The 13,709-nt window shown below is 51.7% G+C and overlaps 37 non-coding genes across 37 annotated transcripts; 23 read left to right on the forward strand and 14 right to left on the reverse strand.

The window, feature by feature from the left end:
- The first annotated feature begins 122 nt into the window (after positions 1-122).
- Positions 123-196, forward strand: trnat-agu (transfer RNA threonine (anticodon AGU)). Its single transcript has one exon. It is a non-coding gene; the product is annotated as a tRNA-Thr (tRNA).
- Positions 197-396: 200 nt separating this feature from the next.
- Positions 397-486, reverse strand: trnay-gua (transfer RNA tyrosine (anticodon GUA)). The gene is given in 2 exon segments: positions 397-432; positions 450-486. It is a non-coding gene; the product is annotated as a tRNA-Tyr (tRNA).
- Positions 487-967: 481 nt separating this feature from the next.
- trnae-uuc (transfer RNA glutamic acid (anticodon UUC)) lies at positions 968-1,039 on the forward strand. Its single transcript has one exon. It is a non-coding gene; the product is annotated as a tRNA-Glu (tRNA).
- A 300-nt stretch (positions 1,040-1,339) lies between these two features.
- On the forward strand, positions 1,340-1,411 carry trnae-cuc (transfer RNA glutamic acid (anticodon CUC)). The gene has a single exon. It is a non-coding gene; the product is annotated as a tRNA-Glu (tRNA).
- A 94-nt stretch (positions 1,412-1,505) lies between these two features.
- Positions 1,506-1,595, reverse strand: trnay-gua (transfer RNA tyrosine (anticodon GUA)). The gene is given in 2 exon segments: positions 1,506-1,541; positions 1,559-1,595. It is a non-coding gene; the product is annotated as a tRNA-Tyr (tRNA).
- A 109-nt stretch (positions 1,596-1,704) lies between these two features.
- Positions 1,705-1,776, forward strand: trnae-uuc (transfer RNA glutamic acid (anticodon UUC)). The gene has a single exon. It is a non-coding gene; the product is annotated as a tRNA-Glu (tRNA).
- A 344-nt stretch (positions 1,777-2,120) lies between these two features.
- trnak-uuu (transfer RNA lysine (anticodon UUU)) lies at positions 2,121-2,193 on the reverse strand. Its single transcript has one exon. It is a non-coding gene; the product is annotated as a tRNA-Lys (tRNA).
- Positions 2,194-2,759: 566 nt separating this feature from the next.
- On the forward strand, positions 2,760-2,831 carry trnaw-cca (transfer RNA tryptophan (anticodon CCA)). The gene has a single exon. It is a non-coding gene; the product is annotated as a tRNA-Trp (tRNA).
- Positions 2,832-3,166: 335 nt separating this feature from the next.
- trnan-guu (transfer RNA asparagine (anticodon GUU)) lies at positions 3,167-3,240 on the forward strand. Its single transcript has one exon. It is a non-coding gene; the product is annotated as a tRNA-Asn (tRNA).
- Positions 3,241-3,470: 230 nt separating this feature from the next.
- Positions 3,471-3,544, forward strand: trnat-agu (transfer RNA threonine (anticodon AGU)). Its single transcript has one exon. It is a non-coding gene; the product is annotated as a tRNA-Thr (tRNA).
- Positions 3,545-3,744: 200 nt separating this feature from the next.
- On the reverse strand, positions 3,745-3,834 carry trnay-gua (transfer RNA tyrosine (anticodon GUA)). The gene is given in 2 exon segments: positions 3,745-3,780; positions 3,798-3,834. It is a non-coding gene; the product is annotated as a tRNA-Tyr (tRNA).
- A 109-nt stretch (positions 3,835-3,943) lies between these two features.
- Positions 3,944-4,015, forward strand: trnae-uuc (transfer RNA glutamic acid (anticodon UUC)). The gene has a single exon. It is a non-coding gene; the product is annotated as a tRNA-Glu (tRNA).
- Positions 4,016-4,315: 300 nt separating this feature from the next.
- Positions 4,316-4,387, forward strand: trnae-cuc (transfer RNA glutamic acid (anticodon CUC)). Its single transcript has one exon. It is a non-coding gene; the product is annotated as a tRNA-Glu (tRNA).
- Positions 4,388-4,481: 94 nt separating this feature from the next.
- On the reverse strand, positions 4,482-4,571 carry trnay-gua (transfer RNA tyrosine (anticodon GUA)). Its single transcript is given in 2 exon segments — positions 4,482-4,517; positions 4,535-4,571. It is a non-coding gene; the product is annotated as a tRNA-Tyr (tRNA).
- A 525-nt stretch (positions 4,572-5,096) lies between these two features.
- On the reverse strand, positions 5,097-5,169 carry trnak-uuu (transfer RNA lysine (anticodon UUU)). Its single transcript has one exon. It is a non-coding gene; the product is annotated as a tRNA-Lys (tRNA).
- A 566-nt stretch (positions 5,170-5,735) lies between these two features.
- On the forward strand, positions 5,736-5,807 carry trnaw-cca (transfer RNA tryptophan (anticodon CCA)). The gene has a single exon. It is a non-coding gene; the product is annotated as a tRNA-Trp (tRNA).
- Positions 5,808-6,142: 335 nt separating this feature from the next.
- Positions 6,143-6,216, forward strand: trnan-guu (transfer RNA asparagine (anticodon GUU)). Its single transcript has one exon. It is a non-coding gene; the product is annotated as a tRNA-Asn (tRNA).
- Positions 6,217-6,547: 331 nt separating this feature from the next.
- trnae-cuc (transfer RNA glutamic acid (anticodon CUC)) lies at positions 6,548-6,619 on the forward strand. The gene has a single exon. It is a non-coding gene; the product is annotated as a tRNA-Glu (tRNA).
- Positions 6,620-6,712: 93 nt separating this feature from the next.
- Positions 6,713-6,802, reverse strand: trnay-gua (transfer RNA tyrosine (anticodon GUA)). Its single transcript is given in 2 exon segments — positions 6,713-6,748; positions 6,766-6,802. It is a non-coding gene; the product is annotated as a tRNA-Tyr (tRNA).
- A 343-nt stretch (positions 6,803-7,145) lies between these two features.
- trnak-uuu (transfer RNA lysine (anticodon UUU)) lies at positions 7,146-7,218 on the reverse strand. The gene has a single exon. It is a non-coding gene; the product is annotated as a tRNA-Lys (tRNA).
- Positions 7,219-7,754: 536 nt separating this feature from the next.
- trnaw-cca (transfer RNA tryptophan (anticodon CCA)) lies at positions 7,755-7,826 on the forward strand. Its single transcript has one exon. It is a non-coding gene; the product is annotated as a tRNA-Trp (tRNA).
- A 339-nt stretch (positions 7,827-8,165) lies between these two features.
- trnan-guu (transfer RNA asparagine (anticodon GUU)) lies at positions 8,166-8,239 on the forward strand. The gene has a single exon. It is a non-coding gene; the product is annotated as a tRNA-Asn (tRNA).
- Positions 8,240-8,320: 81 nt separating this feature from the next.
- Positions 8,321-8,394, forward strand: trnat-agu (transfer RNA threonine (anticodon AGU)). The gene has a single exon. It is a non-coding gene; the product is annotated as a tRNA-Thr (tRNA).
- A 290-nt stretch (positions 8,395-8,684) lies between these two features.
- On the reverse strand, positions 8,685-8,774 carry trnay-gua (transfer RNA tyrosine (anticodon GUA)). The gene is given in 2 exon segments: positions 8,685-8,720; positions 8,738-8,774. It is a non-coding gene; the product is annotated as a tRNA-Tyr (tRNA).
- A 113-nt stretch (positions 8,775-8,887) lies between these two features.
- On the forward strand, positions 8,888-8,959 carry trnae-uuc (transfer RNA glutamic acid (anticodon UUC)). The gene has a single exon. It is a non-coding gene; the product is annotated as a tRNA-Glu (tRNA).
- A 210-nt stretch (positions 8,960-9,169) lies between these two features.
- On the reverse strand, positions 9,170-9,242 carry trnak-uuu (transfer RNA lysine (anticodon UUU)). The gene has a single exon. It is a non-coding gene; the product is annotated as a tRNA-Lys (tRNA).
- Positions 9,243-9,778: 536 nt separating this feature from the next.
- Positions 9,779-9,850, forward strand: trnaw-cca (transfer RNA tryptophan (anticodon CCA)). Its single transcript has one exon. It is a non-coding gene; the product is annotated as a tRNA-Trp (tRNA).
- A 339-nt stretch (positions 9,851-10,189) lies between these two features.
- Positions 10,190-10,263, forward strand: trnan-guu (transfer RNA asparagine (anticodon GUU)). The gene has a single exon. It is a non-coding gene; the product is annotated as a tRNA-Asn (tRNA).
- Positions 10,264-10,344: 81 nt separating this feature from the next.
- On the forward strand, positions 10,345-10,418 carry trnat-agu (transfer RNA threonine (anticodon AGU)). Its single transcript has one exon. It is a non-coding gene; the product is annotated as a tRNA-Thr (tRNA).
- Positions 10,419-10,708: 290 nt separating this feature from the next.
- Positions 10,709-10,798, reverse strand: trnay-gua (transfer RNA tyrosine (anticodon GUA)). The gene is given in 2 exon segments: positions 10,709-10,744; positions 10,762-10,798. It is a non-coding gene; the product is annotated as a tRNA-Tyr (tRNA).
- Positions 10,799-11,193: 395 nt separating this feature from the next.
- Positions 11,194-11,266, reverse strand: trnak-uuu (transfer RNA lysine (anticodon UUU)). The gene has a single exon. It is a non-coding gene; the product is annotated as a tRNA-Lys (tRNA).
- A 536-nt stretch (positions 11,267-11,802) lies between these two features.
- trnaw-cca (transfer RNA tryptophan (anticodon CCA)) lies at positions 11,803-11,874 on the forward strand. Its single transcript has one exon. It is a non-coding gene; the product is annotated as a tRNA-Trp (tRNA).
- Positions 11,875-12,213: 339 nt separating this feature from the next.
- trnan-guu (transfer RNA asparagine (anticodon GUU)) lies at positions 12,214-12,287 on the forward strand. Its single transcript has one exon. It is a non-coding gene; the product is annotated as a tRNA-Asn (tRNA).
- Positions 12,288-12,368: 81 nt separating this feature from the next.
- trnat-agu (transfer RNA threonine (anticodon AGU)) lies at positions 12,369-12,442 on the forward strand. Its single transcript has one exon. It is a non-coding gene; the product is annotated as a tRNA-Thr (tRNA).
- A 290-nt stretch (positions 12,443-12,732) lies between these two features.
- trnay-gua (transfer RNA tyrosine (anticodon GUA)) lies at positions 12,733-12,822 on the reverse strand. Its single transcript is given in 2 exon segments — positions 12,733-12,768; positions 12,786-12,822. It is a non-coding gene; the product is annotated as a tRNA-Tyr (tRNA).
- Positions 12,823-12,935: 113 nt separating this feature from the next.
- On the forward strand, positions 12,936-13,007 carry trnae-uuc (transfer RNA glutamic acid (anticodon UUC)). Its single transcript has one exon. It is a non-coding gene; the product is annotated as a tRNA-Glu (tRNA).
- A 208-nt stretch (positions 13,008-13,215) lies between these two features.
- Positions 13,216-13,288, reverse strand: trnak-uuu (transfer RNA lysine (anticodon UUU)). The gene has a single exon. It is a non-coding gene; the product is annotated as a tRNA-Lys (tRNA).
- Between the last annotated feature and the right edge of the window lie 421 nt (positions 13,289-13,709).

A 13,709-nucleotide genomic window follows, 5' to 3' on the forward strand; every position in this document is an offset into this window, starting at 1 on the left:
GGCTTTGCTGCATGCTGGGCATAACCTTCGGAGGTGTCTTTCAAAGATGCTGTAGACCCCAGCTCAAAGCACCTACCCAAAGAGAACACAGCAGCCTGAGCCCGTCGTGGAGCATTAAGCAAGGCGCCGTGGCTTAGTTGGTCAAAGCGCCTGTCTAGTAAACAGGAGATCCTGAGTTCAAATCTCAGCGGTGCCTTTTTTGGCCCAAGAGGAAGCCAAGCTCTCCCTGGTGGTCTAGTGGCTAGGATTCGGCGCTCTCACCGCCGCGGCCCGGGTTCGATTCCTGGTCAGGGAAACCTGTTTTGAGATCTCTCTTAAAATGGGGGTCTCCCTTCTGTGAGAGCAGCCTTGTTGCATTGTCGCCAGAGAGGCCACATTTTTAGGCCAAAACATTCCTCCTTCGAGCCGGATTTGAACCAGCGACCTAAGGATTTCTAACCGCTTTTGACCTACAGTCCTCCGCTCTACCAACTGAGCTATCGAAGGGTGAGGGAGTGGGAGGTTTTATTTGCGAGGAAGGCATGCAATCTCCCATCCTCCAGTTCAGACACGCAAGAAAAAAAGCCCTTGCTGAGGCAATCCTCTTTTAAGAGTCTCCCTGGTGGTCTAGTGGCTAGGATTCGGCGCTCTCACCGCCGCGGCCCGGGTTCGATTCCTGGTCAGGGAAACCTGTTTTGAGATCTCTCTTAAAATGGGGGTCTCCCTTCTGTGAGAGCAGCCTTGTTGCATTGTCGCCAGAGAGGCCACATTTTTAGGCCAAAACATTCCGCCTTCGAGCCGGATTTGAACCAGCGACCTAAGGATTTCTAACCGCTTTTGACCTACAGTCCTCCGCTCTACCAACTGAGCTATCGAAGGGTGAGGGAGTGGGAGGTTTTATTTGCGAGGAAGGCATGCAATCTCCCATCCTCCAGTTCAGACACGCAAGAAAAAAAGCCCTTGCTGAGGCAATCCTCTTTTAAAAGTCTCCCTGGTGGTCTAGTGGCTAGGATTCGGCGCTTTCACCGCCGCGGCCCGGGTTCGATTCCCGGTCAGGGAACTTAAGGGTCAGTTGAAATCTCTGCCTTTGACTCGCTTAGTTTTGCAACTCGGTCCTCATCTTCAGGTGGCTGAGGGGTGAGGGAATCGGAGGGAATCGGACTAGTAATCAGAAGGTTGCTGGTTCGATCCCTGGCTCTGCCGAATGACGTTGTGTCCTTGGGCAAGGCACTTCACCCTACTTGCCTCGGGGGGAATGTCCCTGTACTTACTGTAAGTCGCTCTGGATAAGAGCGTCTGCTAAATGACTAAATGTAAATGTAAAATGTATCTTTGACAGCGAGCAGAGGAAGCCAAGCTCTCCCTGGTGGTCTAGTGGCTAGGATTCGGCGCTCTCACCGCCGTGGCCCGGGTTCGATTCCCGGTCAGGGAAACCTGTTTTGAGACCTCTCTTAAAATGGGGGGTCTCCCTGCTGTGAGAGCTGCATTGTCGCCAGATAGGCCACATTTTTAGGCCAAAACATCCCTCCTTCGAGCCGGATTTGAACCAGCGACCTAAGGATTTCTAACCGCTTTTGACCTACAGTCCTCCGCTCTACCAACTGAGCTATCGAAGGGTGAGCGAGTGGGGGGTTTTATTTGCGAGGAAGGCATGCAATCTCCCATCCTCCAGTTCAGACACGCAAGAAAAAAGGCCCTTGCTGAGGCAATCCTCTTTTAAGAGTCTCCCTGGTGGTCTAGTGGCTAGGATTCGGCGCTTTCACCGCCGCGGCCCGGGTTCGATTCCCGGTCAGGGAACCTAAGGGTCAGTTGAAATCTCTGCCTTTGACTCGCTTAGTTTTGCAACTTGGTCCTCATCTTCAGGTGTCAGAACATTCAGGGTTCGATTCCCGGTCAGGGAACTTAAGTGTCAGCGGAAATCTTTGTGACAGCTGGCTTTTTGCATTCTTTGTCTCAAAGTAAGGCGTGCAACAGAGACAAGGGTTGCTGCGTGCCATAAGTCACGCTGTGTAGTTTGAACACACAGCTCACGCAGGGACTTGAACGCTGGACCCTCAGATTAAAAGCTTCCATTGTTTCCTCAAAGTGAGGTATATAAGAGAGACAGTGGCAGGCCGCTCCGACAAGGTTTGAACACACGCCGCCCGAACAGGGACTTGAACCCTGGACCCTCAGATTAAAAGTCTGATGCTCTGCCGACTGAGCTATACAGGCTCTGGAAGCACAGAAAACTCAGAGTATTTTGTGGAACTTCCGCATGTAAATCTCCTCGCCCACACAAACCCTTAAGGAACGTATGGCGAATCCCTGGCAAGTGTAGCGGGGTTTGCTCGTTGAAGAATAGAAATACTTTGCCAATCGTCAACATTAGTGAGCACGCACCCGTCAAAATGTCTTTGACAATGAATTTGTTCATGTAAGGTCAATATGGATCGTATGAACGAGTTTGATTTTGAACTTGTTATGAGATTGGTTTCAAGGAACAGCTGCAGGGGTCACGAGACTGTCTCGTGACCCCTGCAGCTGTCTCTAGTCTGCGTGATCTCAGCCAGGTTGCAATTAGAATTGCGTTTTTGGGGACTTCTTCTGTGGAATCGTTCAGGCAGTGTTGCACAGGCACTAAAGTAATCTTGTTGAATCCCAGGAGAAGCTTGGCGACGTCCATTGGGACGTCAATCCTGATGGCGTTCACGCCATAGTTGGTACTCTCAGCGCACTTTGCGGCACAGCGTTTGCACATCAGAGTCCACGTCCGAGTGTTGCCTCCTTACATGCACACAGGCCTCGTGGCGCAACGGTAGCGCGTCTGACTCCAGATCAGAAGGTTGTGTGTTCAAATCACGTCGGGGTCAGCGGTCATTATGGGTGGCCCTCCATTGGGAAAAAAAATTCTTAATTGCGGACGCTGTGAGAGCTCACTCTTTTACAGAACTGGCAAAATCAAGCTCTGATTGCTTCCTCAAAGTGAGTCATGCCATCACTTCTAGGCAGGGCAAAGAAAAGCCATTCAAAGGTTGTGGGTTTGAGTCCCACCAGAGTCGTTGTCTTTGTTTCCCAAACTCCCGTTGACAGATCACAGGAAGAGTTATTACTATGGCCGCTCCTCCTCCTCTTCTTCATGGGGAGTTTTGGCAAACGTCTCCCAGCGTTTCCTTCCATTTTTCATTCATGGTTCTGCGGAGACAGGGTCTCTGTGGCGCAATTGGTTAGCGCGTTCGGCTGTTAACCGAAAGGATGGTGGTTCGAGCCCACCCAGGGACGAGTGTTTTCTTGTTTACTTCTGTTGTGGGTCCTGCCTGTGTGACAATGAGCTATACCGCCATCAGAGTCGAAGAAGCTGGAAAATCTCTTAATTCTGGTGCCTTGAGAGGCTTTGCTGCATGCTGGGCATAACCTTCGGAGGTGTCTTTCAAAGACGCTGTAGACCCCAGCTCAAAGCACCTACCCAAAGAGAACACAGCAGCCTGAGCCCGTCGTGGAGCATTAAGCAAGGCGCCGTGGCTTAGTTGGTCAAAGCGCCTGTCTAGTAAACAGGAGATCCTGAGTTCAAATCTCAGCGGTGCCTTTTTTGGCCCAAGAGGAAGCCAAGCTCTCCCTGGTGGTCTAGTGGCTAGGATTCGGCGCTCTCACCGCCGCGGCCCGGGTTCGATTCCTGGTCAGGGAAACCTGTTTTGAGATCTCTCTTAAAATGGGGGTCTCCCTTCTGTGAGAGCAGCCTTGTTGCATTGTCGCCAGAGAGGCCACATTTTTAGGCCAAAACATTCCTCCTTCGAGCCGGATTTGAACCAGCGACCTAAGGATTTCTAACCGCTTTTGACCTACAGTCCTCCGCTCTACCAACTGAGCTATCGAAGGGTGAGGGAGTGGGAGGTTTTATTTGCGAGGAAGGCATGCAATCTCCCATCCTCCAGTTCAGACACGCAAGAAAAAAAGCCCTTGCTGAGGCAATCCACTTTTAAAAGTCTCCCTGGTGGTCTAGTGGCTAGGATTCGGCGCTTTCACCGCCGCGGCCCGGGTTCGATTCCCGGTCAGGGAACCTAAGGGTCAGTTGAAATCTCTGCCTTTGACTCGCTTAGTTTTGCAACTTGGTCCTCATCTTCAGGTGGCTGAGGGGTGAGGGAATCGGAGGGAATCGGACTAGTAATCAGAAGGTTGCTGGTTCGATCCCTGGCTCTGCCGAATGACGTTGTGTCCTTGGGCAAGGCACTTCACCCTACTTGCCTCGGGGGGAATGTCCCTGTACTTACTGTAAGTCGCTCTGGATAAGAGCGTCTGCTAAATGACTAAATGTAAATGTAAAATGTATCTTTGACAGCGAGCAGAGGAAGCCAAGCTCTCCCTGGTGGTCTAGTGGCTAGGATTCGGCGCTCTCACCGCCGCGGCCCGGGTTCGATTCCCGGTCAGGGAAACCTGTTTTGAGACCTCTCTTAAAATGGGGGGTCTCCCTGCTGTGAGAGCTGCATTGTCGCCAGATAGGCCACATTTTTAGGCCAAAACATCCCTCCTTCGAGCCGGATTTGAACCAGCGACCTAAGGATTTCTAACCGCTTTTGACCTACAGTCCTCCGCTCTACCAACTGAGCTATCGAAGGGTGAGCGAGTGGGGGGTTTTATTTGCGAGGAAGGCATGCAATCTCCCATCCTCCAGTTCAGACACGCAAGAAAAAAAGCCCTTGCTGAGGCAATCCTCTTTTAACAGTCTCCCTGGTGGTCTAGTGGCTAGGATTCGGCGCTTTCACCGCCGCCACCCGGGTTCGATTCCCGGTCAGGGAACCTAAGGGTCAGTTGAAATCTCTGCCTTTGACTCGCTTAGTTTTGCAACTTGGTCCTCATCTTCAGGTGTCAGAACATTCAGGGTTCGATTCCCGGTCAGGGAACTTAAGTGTCAGCGGAAATCTTTGTGACAGCTGGCTTTTTGCATTCTTTGTCTCAAAGTAAGGCGTGCAACAGAGACAAGGGTTGCTGCGTGCCATAAGTCACGCTGTGTAGTTTGAACACACAGCTCACGCAGGGACTTGAACGCTGGACCCTCAGATTAAAAGCTTCCATTGTTTCCTCAAAGTGAGGTATATAAGAGAGACAATGGCAGGCCGCTCCGACAAGGTTTGAACACACGCCGCCCGAACAGGGACTTGAACCCTGGACCCTCAGATTAAAAGTCTGATGCTCTGCCGACTGAGCTATACAGGCTCTGGAAGCACAGAAAACTCAGAGTATTTTGTGGAACTTCCGCATGTAAATCTCCTCGCCCACACAAACCCTTAAGGAACGTATGGCGAATCCCTGGCAAGTGTAGCGGGGTTTGCTCGTTGAAGAATAGAAATACTTTGCCAATCGTCAACATTAGTGAGCACGCACCCGTCAAAATGTCTTTGACAATGAATTTGTTCATGTAAGGTCAATATGGATCGTATGAACGAGTTTGATTTTGAACTTGTTATGAGATTGGTTTCAAGGAACAGCTGCAGGGGTCACGAGACTGTCTCGTGACCCCTGCAGCTGTCTCTAGTCTGCGTGATCTCAGCCAGGTTGCAATTAGAATTGCGTTTTTGGGGACTTCTTCTGTGGAATCGTTCAGGCAGTGTTGCACAGGCACTAAAGTAATCTTGTTGAATCCCAGGAGAAGCTTGGCGACGTCCATTGGGACGTCAATCCTGATGGCGTTCACGCCATAGTTGGTACTCTCAGCGCACTTTGCGGCACAGCGTTTGCACATCAGAGTCCACGTCCGAGTGTTGCCTCCTTACATGCACACAGGCCTCGTGGCGCAACGGTAGCGCGTCTGACTCCAGATCAGAAGGTTGTGTGTTCAAATCACATCAGGGTCAGCGGTCATTATGGGTGGCCCTCCATTGGGAAAAAAAATTCTTAATTGCGGACGCTGTGAGAGCTCACTCTTTTACAGAACTGGCAAAATCAAGCTCTGATTGCTTCCTCAAAGTGAGTCATGCCATCACTTCTAGGCAGGGCAAAGAAAAGCCATTCAAAGGTTGTGGGTTTGAGTCCCACCAGAGTCGTTGTCTTTGTTTCCCAAACTCCCGTTGACAGATCACAGGAAGAGTTATTACTATGGCCGCTCCTCCTCCTCTTCTTCATGGGGAGTTTTGGCAAACGTCTCCCAGCGTTTCCTTCCATTTTTCATTCATGGTTCTGCGGAGACAGGGTCTCTGTGGCGCAATTGGTTAGCGCGTTCGGCTGTTAACCGAAAGGATGGTGGTTCGAGCCCACCCAGGGACGAGTGTTTTCTTGTTTACTTCTGTTGTGGGTCCTGCCTGTGTGACAATGAGCTATACCGCCATCAGAGTCGAAGAAGCTGGAAAATCTCTTCATTCTGGTGCCTTGAGAGGCTTTGCTGCATGCTGGGCATAACCTTCGGAGGTGTCTTTCAAAGACGCTGTAGACCCCAGCTCAAAGCACCTACCCAAAGAGAACACAGCAGCCTGAGCCCGTCATGGAGCATTAAGCAAGGCGCTGTGGCTTAGTTGGTCAAAGCGCCTGTCTAGTAAACAGGAGATCCTGAGTTCAAATCTCAGCGGTGCCTTTTTTGGCCCAAGAGGAAGCCAAGCTCTCCCTGGTGGTCTAGTGGCTAGGATTCGGCGCTCTCACCGCCGCGGCCCGGGTTCGATTCCCGGTCAGGGAAACCTGTTTTGAGACCTCTCTTAAAATGGGGGTGTCCCTGCTGTGAGAGCTGCATTGACGCCAGATAGGCCACATTTTTAGGCCAAAACATCCCTCCTTCGAGCCGGATTTGAACCAGCGACCTAAGGATTTCTAACCGCTTTTGACCTACAGTCCTCCGCTCTACCAACTGAGCTATCGAAGGGTGAGGGAGTGGGAGGTTTTATTTGCGAGGAAGGCATGCAATCTCCCATCCTCCAGTTGAGATACGAAAGAAGAAAGCCTTTGCTGACGCAACGGTCTTTCAAGCCTCTCCCTGGTGGTCTAGTGGCTAGGATTCGGCGCTTTCAAGCCGAAAGCTTGGTGACAGCTGGCTTTTTGCGTCCTTTGTCTCAAAGTAAGGCGTGCCACCAAGTCACGCTGTGTAGTTTGAACACACAGCTCACGCAGGGACTCGAAAGCTGGACCCTCAAGATTAAAAGCTTCCATTGCTTCCTCAAAGTGAGAGAGTCAAAGGTGGACCGCTCCGACAGGGTTTGAACGCACGCCGCCCGAACAGGGACTTGAACCCTGGACCCTCAGATTAAAAGTCTGATGCTCTGCCGACTGAGCTATCCGGGCTCTGGAAGGACGGAAAACACAGGGTGTTTCGTGGAACTTGCGCATGTAAATCTCCTCGCCCACACGAACCCTTAAGGATCGTATGGCGAATCCCTGGCAAGTGTAGCGGGGTTTGCTCGTTGAAGAATGGAAATACTTCGCCAGTCGTCAGCATTAGTGAACACGCACCCGTCCAAATACCTTTGACAATGGATTTGTTCAAGTAAGGACAATATGGATCGTATGAAGGAGTTAGATTTTGAACTTGTTATGATATTGGTTTCAATGAACAGCTGCAGGGGTCACGAGACTGAGTCTGCGTGATCTCAGTCAGGTTGCAATTAGAATTGGGTTTTTGGGGACTTGTTCTGTGGAATCGTTCAGGTAGTGTTGCACAGGCACTAATCTCGTTGAATCCCAGGAGAAGCTTGGCGACGTCCATTGGAACGTCAATCCTGATGGCGTTCACGCCATAGTTGGTACTCTGAGCGCACTTTGCGGCACAGCGTTTGCACATCAGAGTCCACGTCAGAATGTTGCCTCCTTGCATGCACGTGGGCCTCGTGGCGCAACGTTAGCGCGTCTGACTCCAGATCAGAAGGTTGCGTGTTCAAATCACGTCGGGGTCAGCGGAGATTATGTGTGGCCCTCCATCGGGAAAAGGACGTCTTTCTTGCGGACGCAGTGAGAGCTCACTCTTTTACAGAACTGGCAAAATCAAGCTCTGATTGCTTTCCCTCAAAGTGAGTCATGCCACCACTTCTAGGCAGGGCAAAGAAAAGCCATTCAAAGGTTGTGGGTTGGAGTCCCACCAGAGTCGTTGTCTTTGCTTCCCAAACTCCCGTTGACAGATCACAGGAAGAGTTATTAGTATGGCCGCTCCTCCTCCTCTTCATCATGGGGAGTTTTGGCCCACGTCTCCCAGCGTTTCCTTCCATTTTTTCGAGTCCTGGTCCCGTGGAGACAGGGTCTCTGTGGCGCAATTGGTTAGCGCGTTCGGCTGTTAACCGAAAGGATGGTGGTTCGAGCCCACCCAGGGACGAGTGTTTTCTTGTTTGAAAACCTTAAAGCACCTACCCGAAGAGAAAACAGCAGCCTGAGCCCGTCGTGGAGCGCCAAGCAAGGCGCCGTGGCTTAGTTGGTCAAAGCGCCTGTCTAGTAAACAGGAGATCCTGAGTTCAAATCTCAGCGGTGCCTTTTCTGGCGCAAGAGGAAGCCAAGCGCTCCCTGGTGGTAGGTTCATTTGAAAGCTTAGCCTTGCAACTTGGCCCTCATCTTTGACAGTGAGCGAGCAGAGTGAGCCCGAGGAAGCAGAGCTCTCCATGGTGGTCTAGTGGCTAGGATTCGGCGCTCTCACCGCCGCGGCCCGGGTTCGATTCCCGGTCAGGGAAACCTGTTTTGAGACCTCTTTTAAAATGGGGGCGGGTTTCCCTGCCGGTAGAGTAGCCTTGCTGTCGGATAGGCAATATTTGACCCCAAAACATCCCTCCTTCGAGCCGGATTTGAACCAGCGACCTAAGGATTTCTAACCGCGTTTGACCTACAGTCCTCCGCTCTACCAACTGAGCTATCGAAGGGTGAACGAGAGAGGGGTTTTTTCTGGCGAGGAAGGCATGCGATCCCCCATTCTCTCTCCAGTTGAGATACGAAAGAAGAAAGCCTTTGCTGACACAACGGTCTTTCAAGCCTCTCCCTGGTGGTCTAGTGGCTAGGATTCGGCGCTTTCACCGCCGCGGCCCGGGTTCGATTCCCGGTCAGGGAACTTTAGGTTCAGCCGAAAGCTTGGTGACAGCTGGCTTTTTGCGTCCTTTGTCTCAAAGTAAGGCGTGCCACCAAGTCACGCTGTGTAGTTTGAACACACAGCTCACGCAGGGACTCGAAAGCTGGACCCTCAAGATTAAAAGCTTCCTCAAAGTGAGGTACATGAGAGAGAGTCAAAGGTGGACCGCTCCGACAGGGTTTGAACGCACGCCGCCCGAACAGGGACTTGAACCCTGGACCCTCAGATTAAAAGTCTGATGCTCTGCCGACTGAGCTATCCGGGCTCTGGAAGGACGGAAAACACAGGGTGTTTCGTGGAACTTGCGCATGTAAATCTCCTCGCCCACACGAACCCTTAAGGATCGTATGGCGAATCCCTGGCAAGTGTAGCGGGGTTTGCTCGTTGAAGAATGGAAATACTTCGCCAGTCGTCAGCATTAGTGAACACACACCCGTCCAAATACCTTTGACAATGGATTTGTTCAAGTAAGGACAATATGGATCGTATGAAGGAGTTAGATTTTGAACTTGTTATGAGATTGGTTTCAATGAACAGCTGCAGGGGTCACGAGACTGAGTCTGCGTGATCTCAGTCAGGTTGCAATTAGAATTGGGTTTTTGGGGACTTGTTCTGTGGAATCGTTCAGGTAGTGTTGCACAGGCACTAATCTCGTTGAATCCCAGGAGAAGCTTGGCGACGTCCATTGGAACGTCAATCCTGATGGCGTTCACGCCATAGTTGGTACTCTGAGCGCACTTTGCGGCACAGCGTTTGCACATCAGAGTCCACGTCAGAATGTTGCCTCCTTGCATGCACGTGGGCCTCGTGGCGCAACGGTAGCGCGTCTGACTCCAGATCAGAAGGTTGCGTGTTCAAATCACGTCGGGGTCAGCGGAGATTATGTGTGGCCCTCCATCGGGAAAAGGACGTCTTTCTTGCGGACGCAGTGAGAGCTCACTCTTTTACAGAACTGGCAAAATCAAGCTCTGATTGCTTTCCCTCAAAGTGAGTCATGCCACCACTTCTAGGCAGGGCAAAGAAAAGCCATTCAAAGGTTGTGGGTTGGAGTCCCACCAGAGTCGTTGTCTTTGCTTCCCATACTCCCGTTGACAGATCACAGGAAGAGTTATTAGTATGGCCGCTCCTCCTCCTCTTCATCATGGGGAGTTTTGGCCCACGTCTCCCAGCGTTTCCTTCCATTTTTTCGAGTCCTGGTCCCGTGGAGACAGGGTCTCTGTGGCGCAATTGGTTAGCGCGTTCGGCTGTTAACCGAAAGGATGGTGGTTCGAGCCCACCCAGGGACGAGTGTTTTCTTGTTTGAAAACCTTAAAGCACCTACCCGAAGAGAAAACAGCAGCCTGAGCCCGTCGTGGAGCGCCAAGCAAGGCGCCGTGGCTTAGTTGGTCAAAGCGCCTGTCTAGTAAACAGGAGATCCTGAGTTCAAATCTCAGCGGTGCCTTTTCTGGCGCAAGAGGAAGCCAAGCGCTCCCTGGTGGTAGGTTCATTTGAAAGCTTAGCCTTGCAACTTGGCCCTCATCTTTGACAGTGAGCGAGCAGAGTGAGCCCGAGGAAGCAGAGCTCTCCATGGTGGTCTAGTGGCTAGGATTCGGCGCTCTCACCGCCGCGGCCCGGGTTCGATTCCCGGTCAGGGAAACCTGTTTTGAGACCTCTTTTAAAATGGGGGCGGGTTTCCCTGCCGGTAGAGTAGCCTTGCTGTCGGATAGGCAATATTTGACCCCAAAACATCCCTCCTTCGAGCCGGATTTGAACCAGCGACCTAAGGATTTCTAACCGCGTTTGACCTACAGTCCTCCGCTCTACCAACTGAGCTATCGAAGGGTGAACGAGAGAGGGGTTTTTTCTGGCGAGGAAGGCATGCGATCCCCCATTCTCTCTCCAGTTGAGATACGAAAGAAGAAAGCCTTTGCTGACACAACGGTCTTTCAAGCCTCTCCCTGGTGGTCTAGTGGCTAGGATTCGGCGCTTTCACCGCCGCGGCCCGGGTTCGATTCCTGGTCAGGGAACTTTAGGTTCAGCCGAAAGCTTGGTGACAGCTGGCTTTTTGCGTCCTTTGTCTCAAAGTAAGGCGTGCCACCAAGTCACGCTGTGTAGTTTGAACACACAGCTCACGCAGGGACTCGAAAGCTGGACCCTCAAGATTAAAAGCTTCCTCAAAGTGAGGTACATGAGAGAGAGTCAAAGGTGGACCGCTCCGACAGGGTTTGAACGCACGCCGCCCGAACAGGGACTTGAACCCTGGACCCTCAGATTAAAAGTCTGATGCTCTGCCGACTGAGCTATCCGGGCTCTGGAAGGACGGAAAACACAGGGTGTTTCGTGGAACTTGCGCATGTAAATCTCCTCGCCCACACGAACCCTTAAGGATCGTATGGCGAATCCCTGGCAAGTGTAGCGGGGTTTGCTCGTTGAAGAATGGAAATACTTCGCCAGTCGTCAGCATTAGTGAACACGCACCCGTCCAAATACCTTTGACAATGGATTTGTTCAAGTAAGGACAATATGGATCGTATGAAGGAGTTAGATTTTGAACTTGTTATGAGATTGGTTTCAATGAACAGCTGCAGGGGTCACGAGACTGAGTCTGCGTGATCTCAGTCAGGTTGCAATTAGAATTGGGTTTTTGGGGACTTGTTCTGTGGAATCGTTCAGGTAGTGTTGCACAGGCACTAATCTCGTTGAATCCCAGGAGAAGCTTGGCGACGTCCATTGGAACGTCAATCCTGATGGCGTTCACGCCATAGTTGGTACTCTGAGCGCACTTTGCGGCACAGCGTTTGCACATCAGAGTCCACGTCAGAATGTTGCCTCCTTGCATGCACGTGGGCCTCGTGGCGCAACGGTAGCGCGTCTGACTCCAGATCAGAAGGTTGCGTGTTCAAATCACGTCGGGGTCAGCGGAGATTATGTGTGGCCCTCCATCGGGAAAAGGACGTCTTTCTTGCGGACGCAGTGAGAGCTCACTCTTTTACAGAACTGGCAAAATCAAGCTCTGATTGCTTTCCCTCAAAGTGAGTCATGCCACCACTTCTAGGCAGGGCAAAGAAAAGCCATTCAAAGGTTGTGGGTTGGAGTCCCACCAGAGTCGTTGTCTTTGCTTCCCAAACTCCCGTTGACAGATCACAGGAAGAGTTATTAGTATGGCCGCTCCTCCTCCTCTTCATCATGGGGAGTTTTGGCCCACGTCTCCCAGCGTTTCCTTCCATTTTTTCGAGTCCTGGTCCCGTGGAGACAGGGTCTCTGTGGCGCAATTGGTTAGCGCGTTCGGCTGTTAACCGAAAGGATGGTGGTTCGAGCCCACCCAGGGACGAGTGTTTTCTTGTTTGAAAACCTTAAAGCACCTACCCGAAGAGAAAACAGCAGCCTGAGCCCGTCGTGGAGCGCCAAGCAAGGCGCCGTGGCTTAGTTGGTCAAAGCGCCTGTCTAGTAAACAGGAGATCCTGAGTTCAAATCTCAGCGGTGCCTTTTCTGGCGCAAGAGGAAGCCAAGCGCTCCCTGGTGGTAGGTTCATTTGAAAGCTTAGCCTTGCAACTTGGCCCTCATCTTTGACAGTGAGCGAGCAGAGTGAGCCCGAGGAAGCAGAGCTCTCCATGGTGGTCTAGTGGCTAGGATTCGGCGCTCTCACCGCCGCGGCCCGGGTTCGATTCCCGGTCAGGGAAACCTGTTTTGAGACCTCTTTTAAAATGGGGGCGGGTTTCCCTGCCGGTAGAGTAGCCTTGCTGTCGGATAGGCAATATTTGACCCCAAAACATCCCTCCTTCGAGCCGGATTTGAACCAGCGACCTAAGGATTTCTAACCGCGTTTGACCTACAGTCCTCCGCTCTACCAACTGAGCTATCGAAGGGTGAACGAGAGAGGGGTTTTTTCTGGCGAGGAAGGCATGCGATCCCCCATTCTCTCTCCAGTTGAGATACGAAAGAAGAAAGCCTTTGCTGACACAACGGTCTTTCAAGCCTCTCCCTGGTGGTCTAGTGGCTAGGATTCGGCGCTTTCACCGCCGCGGCCCGGGTTCGATTCCCGGTCAGGGAACTTTAGGTTCAGCCGAAAGCTTGGTGACAGCTGGCTTTTTGCGTCCTTTGTCTCAAAGTAAGGCGTGCCACCAAGTCACGCTGTGTAGTTTGAACACACAGCTCACGCAGGGACTCGAAAGCTGGACCCTCAAGATTAAAAGCTTCCATTGCTTCCTCAAAGTGAGAGAGTCAAAGGTGGACCGCTCCGACAGGGTTTGAACGCACGCCGCCCGAACAGGGACTTGAACCCTGGACCCTCAGATTAAAAGTCTGATGCTCTGCCGACTGAGCTATCCGGGCTCTGGAAGGACGGAAAACACAGGGTGTTTCGTGGAACTTGCGCATGTAAATCTCCTCGCCCACACGAACCCTTAAGGATCGTATGGCGAATCCCTGGCAAGTGTAGCGGGGTTTGCTCGTTGAAGAATGGAAATACTTCGCCAGTCGTCAGCATTAGTGAACACGCACCCGTCCAAATACCTTTGACAATGGATTTGTTCAAGTAAGGACAATATGGATCGTATGAAGGAGTTAGATTTTGAACTTGTTATGAGATTGGTTTCAATGAACAGCTGCAGGGGTCACGAGACTGAGTCTGCGTGATCTCAGTCAGGTTGCAATTAGAATTGGGTTTTTGGGGACTTGTTCTGTGGAATCGTTCAGCTAGTGTTGCACAGGCACTAATCTCGTTGAATCCCAGGAGAAGCTTGGCGACGTCCAT

Source organism: Osmerus mordax, chromosome 25, assembly GCF_038355195.1.
Source record: "Osmerus mordax isolate fOsmMor3 chromosome 25, fOsmMor3.pri, whole genome shotgun sequence".
NCBI classification, from domain to species: domain Eukaryota; kingdom Metazoa; phylum Chordata; class Actinopteri; order Osmeriformes; family Osmeridae; genus Osmerus; species Osmerus mordax.